This window comes from Peromyscus maniculatus, chromosome 2, assembly GCF_049852395.1.
Source record: "Peromyscus maniculatus bairdii isolate BWxNUB_F1_BW_parent chromosome 2, HU_Pman_BW_mat_3.1, whole genome shotgun sequence".
NCBI classification, from domain to species: domain Eukaryota; kingdom Metazoa; phylum Chordata; class Mammalia; order Rodentia; family Cricetidae; genus Peromyscus; species Peromyscus maniculatus.
The window spans coordinates 125,948,469-125,957,032 of record NC_134853.1 but is presented as its reverse complement, the minus strand read 5'-3'; the positions used below and the strand labels follow the sequence as shown (position 1 = coordinate 125,957,032).

The 8,564-nt window shown below is 47.2% G+C and overlaps 1 long non-coding RNA gene across 2 annotated transcripts; it reads right to left on the bottom strand.

The window, feature by feature from the left end:
- Positions 1-353: 353 nt before the first annotated feature.
- LOC121827318 (uncharacterized) lies at positions 354-8,153 on the bottom strand. Of its 2 annotated transcripts, none has more exons than XR_006069548.2 (4): positions 8,089-8,153; positions 2,593-3,017; positions 1,571-1,678; positions 354-1,184 (listed from the first exon to the last, which is right to left on the bottom strand). It is a non-coding gene; the product is annotated as an uncharacterized LOC121827318 (long non-coding RNA). The 2 variants fall into 2 exon arrangements; XR_013049259.1 differs by having other exon boundaries at positions 2,593-2,810; positions 8,089-8,136.
- Between the last annotated feature and the right edge of the window lie 411 nt (positions 8,154-8,564).

The window sequence follows — 8,564 nt, the reverse complement described above, 5'->3', positions numbered from 1 at the left end:
GAAGGGGATGAGATTTGGCATGCAGAGCCCATGACTTGTACCAGGCAAGGCACTATCGGGTAACAGTTCTCATCATCTCTATTTGTCAGCAAGGAAACTGAGCCTGGGGAGGAGGGACTCCACATAGAGCTGTCCATCCTGAAAGCTCATGCGGCATGTCATCTTCCTGTCTCTTCCCACACTCCCTTCCTGCCTGTCTGACTTTCCTCCTCCCAACACTCCAGTTGCTGAGGTTCTAGCATGCCTCACCGCCAAAATTTCCTGAAATGAGAAAATTCCCAGCACTGACTGGCCGCTTGAATCTTCCAGTGTCTGAGTTGCTAATGGTCACAAATCACTCAGACTTTGGAAACTCTGAGCCACGTCAGTCCTTGGCACACATAATTGATAAAAGTGACAAGCTTTGCTTCTGCTGTTGTGCATAGTTTTGGTGACTAGGTCGCACAGGCTTTCCTCTGGGACACATTTCCAGCTGAGCTGTAAGGTGGTCATCTCTGTCTGGGCTATAAAGAGAGGTCGAAATCCTCTGGACCCCGAGTCTTCCCTTGAAGAGCTGAAGTCACATGGCAATGTGGCAGGATACCAGCAGGATGAGAATCACATCCTAAGACTCAGTTTCAGGAAAGTACAGCCCAAAATAAATCTGAAGACAAAGTAAATAAAGCATTAGGAATATTCTGGGAGAGCAATCCCACAATGCTACAAAAAAAAGGGGGGCAGGAAGAGGGGTAGGGTAGGATTGTTCACAGTCTTTGTTGTGTGGTTCTGTCTTCTGATACAACTTGTTAAGTGCTGGTTGTGTATCTGATATTTGTAAAGGCAGGAATGAGCCGTGTTTAGGAAAATTACACTGTTTCTTCTGAGGGAAGGGAGTCCTTTAAGCACTGGTTTGAGATAGGGCAGAGAGCTTGATGGGAACGCAAGGCTACGATGATTAAAGCAGGATGGAAGGAGCATGTAATTTGTGCCGAGGGACCTAGAGAGGATCAGTGGAGGAGAACTCCACTGAGTCACACTGAGTCTGCTGGGTAGCCTTGCCTCCACAGAGCTGGAGGGGAGATTGGAATCTTGATCATCTCACGGGATGAAAGAAGATGCTGCTGGAGAAAGTGGCAAAGTGAAGGACTGGATATGTGGCTGAAGGGCAGGGCGCGTGCTTAGCTGGTGCACAACTCTGGGTTCGACTGCCAAAATAAACAAAAACAAAAAACAAGGTTGGAAGGAGATAATACTCCAACATGAAGTGCTATCTCAATGGGCACTTGTGAGCAAATCAAGCAGACCTATCGTGACTAATGCAATCCTGCATTCCTCATTCATCCAACCAAAATGTAATTAATGTCTATTACCCCCCAGCTAAGTACTGAGACGACTACAGTGATAAGAAACTGGCTGTTCCCTTAGGATGCTTTCCAGTTAGTGGGAGACATAACGATAAAATAAAGCTATTCAACAGTCTGTTGGGGGAAGAGGTTCCGAGAAAGGCTTCCGCATAACAGTGAAAATGGATCTTAGTAGGGCCAGTGAGATGGTTCAGTGGGTTAAGGCACTTGCTGCCTTGCCTACCAACCTGAGTTTGATCTCTGGGATACATACGATGGCAGCAGAGAACCAATTCCTGCAAGTTGTCCTCTAACCTTCACATGAGAGCCACAGCTCGATGCACATATGCTCCACGCTAAACAAATACATAAACACATGCATTAAGATGCTGAAAGAAAAAACAGGAAATTAACCTTATTAAAATCCCAGAGAGACAGTGGCTGGGATTTTGACAGATGGAGGTAGATGTTGACTATAACTCCAGCAATTTATTTCAGTTTACATTTTATCACTTAACTTAAATTCTTCAGAATTTAATCCCAGCACTTGGGAGGCAGAGGCAGGTGGAGCTTTATGAGTTCAATGCCAGCCTGGTCTACAGAGCGAATGCTAGGCTATCCAGGGCTACACAGTGAGACAAGACAAATCAAAACAAAAAGTAAACACTTCAGAGCAGGTAAAACTTGTATGGCCTTGATTTTAAGTGTGAGAAGCAGTAGCTTCTAGGAACTGACTTAGACAAGCAATTTGAAGTAATGGTGGAAATCTGCTTGGCACAGTTTTTAGGTTCAGATACAGACCTGGCTTTGAATTCTGCCTTTGCCACTTGGGCAAGTTACTTTAAGATCTCAGGGTCAGCTGTATGCATGAAAACTCAACAATATGGCTACCCAAACAAATCCTGAATAATGACAATACCAGTTAACTTGCCAGCTGTGACGGGGGAAGCCTCACAAGGCCTCAACCCTAGATGAAGCACTACAGGCAATCAATGGCTGCTGAGAGAACAGGCTCTCTTCAGAGACAAGCTCACCGCAGGCTATCCAGTCCCAAGTGGTCCGCCCTATGTACATTTACATAACAGCAACACTAAACAGATTCAGCAGGTTGAATCTTGTGTACATATGTATGTGTGTATATCTAAAGAAGATGTCAGGAACTTGAGAGTGAGTTGAGGCAGAGGAGTTGGAAAGGGGAGAGAGATGGATGTAAATGATGTAAATACAGTACTCAAGTATAAAGTTCTCAAAAAAAAAAAAAAAATCTTACCTTAAGGATAAGGAGAGGTTATAACAGAGAATGAAGCTATCAAAGCACCTGACAGAGAACATCTTCTTTCTCTGAGATCAAGCAGGGCATCTCTTTTCTTTCAATTCCCCCAATGTGGACTTCTCTGCATCCCCGAAGCCTTCATCCCAGCTGCTGCCTTGTCTCACTTCTGTTATGGGAGGACTCTGGAGGTTCAGCTCTGCTCCAGTCCAGTCTTTCTGTAACAACTAAAATTGCTTCGAAACCCACAGGGACTCTTGCTTCTGTCCTGCTCCAGCCCCTTGCTTGGCTCCCTCATCTTCACATGCATCTGAGTGGCTTCAGAGTCTTGAATATCCAGCCTGCTGATGCCTGTCAACCGATCCTGCTCCTGCTGCTCCCAGATTCCATGTTTGCCTCTGGGTCTTGGAAGGACCTTCTTCGACCTAGGGTACCACATCACTGTTGACCATACGTTTCCCTTGCAGGCTAATGCCTCTCCCTCCTGATGCCTTCCAGACATGATTGCCTTCCCTTCCTCACCACAAACAACCAGATTCAGTGCCCCGATCCGTGCTCTCATGACCCGCTCCTTGCATTTCCTCCATGCAGCACATACTATTACCTTCTACCTCTAATTATCCATCCCAAAGTGGAAACCTTTAGGAGTACAGAGGATAGCTTTTATCCATTGTCTGGTCTGTGTGAATGGATGCACAGCTGGGTCTGCTGGCACTTGCCTGTAATCCCAGCTGCACGGTGAGGCTGAGGCAGGAAGACAGCAAACTAAAGGCCAGTATAACTTAAGGAAACCTTGTTTCACAATACAAAGTGAAAAGAGGGATGAGGGTAGAGCTCAGTAATAGAGTGACTGCCTAACATGGTTCAATCCCCAGAATGAGAGAGAGGGGGAGGTGGGTGGGTGGATGAATGGATTAACGAATGTTTCTCCAATCTTCCAACTAGTGAATGTAGAGACGAGATTACAACCTAAATCAAAGCAATGGTCAAACTCATAGACTCTCATCATCCTGGTTGAATGAAACCTAATTAAAACCTGAAGTAGAACAACCCTAGAAACCAGCCCTAGAACAAACTCCCCTTCCAGACCTTCCCACACACATCCTCTATGACATCTCTCTTTAATATGGACTCCCTTTGGGTCAGGAAATTATTTGTCTCTTGGGGACTGAAGGACTCCTTCTGTTGTCAAAACCATTATTGTTGGGGGAAAGTTGGCCCCTCTGACTCAGTTGACATCATTTTGTCATTACAGTGACAAGCAGGGGGGCTTTCCTGGGTCCAGGACTCTGGCAAGAACTGTTGCAGAGTGGGAAACACCTCAGTTCAACAGAAAGTTCCTGGAATTTTGAGCAAATGTGTGTGTGTGTGTGTTTTTCTTAGTCATTCAAATTCATTGAGCTAACCTTCATTCTTTCGTCAATATTTGTGAACTGAAAATACGACAAACTGTCCCCTGTACTGTTCAAAGTCTAGACATTGACCGATGGGACCAGAAACAAAATTTCCTGGGAACAAAAAAACACAGAGATTTCAAAACTGGCTGTAGAATGACGGGTTTCTGGTTTTGGAGAGCTCTGCCTGTGATGGGAAGAGTACTCTGTCAGCTGAGGAGAGATCTGCCACTTACCACCATGTGGCCCCAAGAGGTGGAGGAGCTTGAACGCCACAAGGAACAGTAACAATGCCTTGCGTTGAGGGTACATCTAATGGGCCCTCTCTAATCCAGAGCATGAAAAATTTCTACAACCAATTACCAGTTTTGAAAACCATCAACAGGGAAGTTGAAGGACTGCCACTGCTGATGAGGGACCAGCGTCAGGGATGGATGGGAATCCATCCCTCTTTGTTTTGTTACCCGGGACCCTTAACCCCACCCCAGGGCCCAGCCACTACTGCCTTTCCCTGAGTAACTAAAGATTGCTTGTCCTCTATAGCTGCGTCATCTAATCTTTCTCTACGGGCATATTCTTAAAATATGCAGGTCCAGTCATATCCATTTTTTTTTTTTTTTTACTTTCCTGCTTCCTCTCACTGATATTCATTCAGGTCTATCTCTACCCTTGCTCTGGAGGTGAGCCAAGTTCACAAAGTCCGTTCATGTCCTTGGCTCTGTTACAGGAACTGGAATTCAGGTTTTGCGTGCTTTTGGTCACTGAGATGAGTTTCGTGTGAGGAGAGGCCATCAGATGGGCCCCAGCTTGACTTTTCAGGTTGTCAGGATGATGTTCTTTCTCACTCACCCAATCATGTGAGTGAGAAATCATGGCTTCTGTGCCTGCTGGTACCTGTGTTGTGTGACCTGGAAGGAAACTGGGATGAGGAATGGAACGTGTCTGCCTGCAGGAGGGTTAGAGCAAGAGGATCCAAGACTCATGGCAGGAGCCCCAAGGGCACCACATCTGAAGCCTCCCCACCTTTCAATCTCATGGTTATAGGGAGCCCATAAACCCTCTTTACTGCACAAGCCAGCGTGGGCTAAGTTTGCTGTAACTCATCACAGGTCTCCTGGGTGACTCAAATGCCTCCTGGAGCTCTCGCAATGGCATCCAGATGCCTACCTTGCTATTAAATAGCCACTAAACTCTAAGATCAGTGAGTGCTCAGGGCCAGGGCTGGCTTTTCATTGGCCCTGGCAGTGCTAACTCCTGCTAACCATCACTCTAGCGCACAGCAGGCACTCGGAATTTTTGTTTTGAACAAGTGACCCAGATCTCCTTCTAGCATGTTATCTGTTTCCCCGGTCAGGGGAGTGGGGGCGGAGGTCCCCCTGCATCTTCTGCCAGATCCACTTCTACACGAGCTGTGTTTTGCTGGACACCAGTCTTCTTCTGCAGGCAACTTCCCATCCTCGCAGACACCATCGTCAGGGAAAGGCCAGCAGGTCTAAACACGAGGTTGTCTATGTCCAACAGAGTGCCTGACACCCGGGCTCCCAAGAAGGACAGTGGCCAGAAAGGCCCAAGGTGCAGAGCTTAATGAGCCCTCCCAGGTAGGAAGCCTGGAGAAGAAGTTGGAATTTTCCACATAACCAGAGGGGGCCTCCAAGCCACTGGGATTTGTGCCGTGAACAGGGAGAATCCCCATGTAGGTCAAAAGAACATTTCACTTCTGCTTATCTGCCCATATGCTCACTCATTACTGCCTTCAGATTCTCCCACAGCCCTTTCCTCTACCCGACCCCCAGTCACTGCAAAGTTTTCATGATTTTATTTCTTTTTCTCTGTGCCCCTCTCCAAAATATGAGCTCTCCAGGACAGCAGGATCTTTTTGCCAAGAATCCCATGGGGCCCGGAGAGAGCATGTACTGCCCTTGCAGAGGACCCGATTTGACAACTCCAACTCCAACTCCAGGCGATCCAAAATCCTCTTCTGACCTCAGTAGGCATTGCATTCATGTGTACACACACACACACACACACACACACACACACACACACACACACGATACAGCCCACGTTTTGGGTGACTCAGTACCCTCTTTAGTAAAGGAACATTTAAATGCAACCTCAGCAGGCTTCCCTCTCTCATACAGACTCATTCCCCTCTCCCACAACCAACTTTCTGCTGCCGCCGCTGCATAGGGTTATTTCCTCCACTGTCCCTACCAAAACAAAAGGATCAAATGTATTTATTTGTGGTTGCTTGTTTGTTAGCAGAATGTAAAAACGCCGTTCCGTGTTCAGTCTCCAGGGCGACCACTTCCAAACCGTAGATGGGTGCCGGAGTAGGGAAGTGGGGATTGAATCCCCCAGGCTCTGGAAACAGTGGACTGTGAGGAAGATAACAGAAGGGAAGACATTTTTCTGACTTAGAAAGTTTGCCAGGTAAATGAGGTCTCATCAACAGGGGGAAAGCAGAGTTGATGGCGTTGAACGCTCTTCAGGGCCAGCTGTCTGGAGGAGTCCATTTCTGACCTTGGGTCCCTCGACCCCTTATTCAGTTCCTGCCTTTCTGAACCACGCAGCTTCCCCATGGCTCACCTGCATATTTTTGCAGTACCAACAGCTTCCCTGTCCAAATCAACTGGGTCTTTGAGAAGCCATCCCAGAACCTCCAGCTTTGTTTGTCTTCTCTATGCTTCAATTATGCAGTTTTAATGAGACCCCGGCAGCCAAGACCAGCCTGACATTTTAAAAGATTCCCGGTGCCTTTGTGCAGCAGCAGGCCTCTGGCCTCGTTCTCTCAATTATTACCTTAACCATGCCCCAGAGACCCAAGGAGACCGTTTATTTTGACTGGTAGATTGTTAAACTACAGGAGGGGAGCCAGAGCCAGCGCCAGGCTGTGATTTCCATCGCGCCACAGGCCAAAGTCGTGGTGCTGAGAATAGCCAAGGCCACTTCCTGCTGGAGAAGGAAATGGCAGTTTCCTCGACTCCCGGAAATGTGGCTTCCTCTCTGGTGCCTAGCTTAGTGTTCACCCATCAGACGGTCTCTTCCCACCCCAAGCCCCCGGGGACCTGGCTCCAGCGTGTAGAAGACATCCTGTTTCCCTGAGGAAGTGGCCCAGATTGGAGCAGCCACCAGGGCGTTCGAGTGGGTGTGAGTAGGTAGCATGGCAGGAAGGTGCTGACAAGGAATGATGCTAATAATGTTATCCAGGAAGAAGGAGCCCCACCCACCCCTTTGTCCTGACCCCAGAGATCTCAGCAAACCTGTCAAAAGTTCTCACCACCTTTGGAGGCCAAGTCCTCCCGATACCTCTTTTTGCTTTTTTCGTCCATACGTGCTAACTGTACATTTATACAGTGTGACTGTGCCTGTTTGATACATGTATGTCATATGTAATGATTGAGTCCAGGCAATTACCATCTCCTCCTTGAACAGGTACCATTTCTTTGTATTTGAAGCTTACAAATCCCTCTCTTCTGTATTTTTTAAACAAAATCTACCAGTACACTGTGTTGTAAACACTAGAAGTTATTCTTTCTATCTAACTAGACTTCCAGTACCCTGCGATCTCTTCTTTCAACAATGTTACTGTTCCTGTCTCTTCCCCCAGCCCCCCAATCCAAAAACTGGATTCCAGAATCTGGAAAGATGGCTCCACGGTTAAGAGTACATGTTGCTTGTTGCAAAAGACCCACATTTGGTTCCCAGCACTCACATGGTGGCTCACAACCAACTGTAGCTCCAATACCAGGGCATCCGATGCCCTCTTCTGGCCTCCATGGGTGTAAGACCCTCACGTGGTGCACGGACATACATGCAGGAAAAGCACTCATGAACATTAAAATCATTGATTAGTTATGTGGTTAAGGAAACTCAATCCATTTCTTATGCTCATTCTGTGCATTTCAGGAGTTAAGAATGCTGCCAGGCAGAAGGCCGATGCTATATCTCAGTGGTAGAGCACTGATCTAGCATGAACACGCCCTGGGTTCAAACTGAAAGGAGGAGGGAAAGGAAGAAGACTGAGAGGATGGGGGATGGGAGGATGGGGGGATGGGAAGGTGGAAGGATGGGGGATGGACTGAACCATATGAGTACATACTGTGAGTCAGGCATGGTGGTACATGTTTGCAATCCCAGCACTTGAGAGTCTCAGGAAGAAGGATCACAGTGAGTTGGAGGCCAGCCTGTGCTACACACTTTATGAGCTCACAGTCAGCCTGCTTACACAGCAAAAACTTGTCTTAAAATACCACCACACAAAAAGATATGGTGACATATGTGTGAAGTCCTCAGGACTCAGAAGACTAAGTAAGGGAGAAGAGTACAGGTTTGTGTCTACCTGGGCTGTATAGAGACCCTGCCTTTAAAAATGAAAAGTCAAGCCAACAAAAAAATGAAAGGGGAAATGCTGTCCACGTGTCTCATCACTGTCACGCTGACCTTGACACCTGGTTGAGGAAGTATTATGAGGCATTCTAACTGAAATGCCATGCTTGCTTGCTTTCTGTGCTATAGTCTGCAGGACAACGTCTCTATGCACAGTCCACATTACATTCCAGCTCCTTGAGGGCGGAA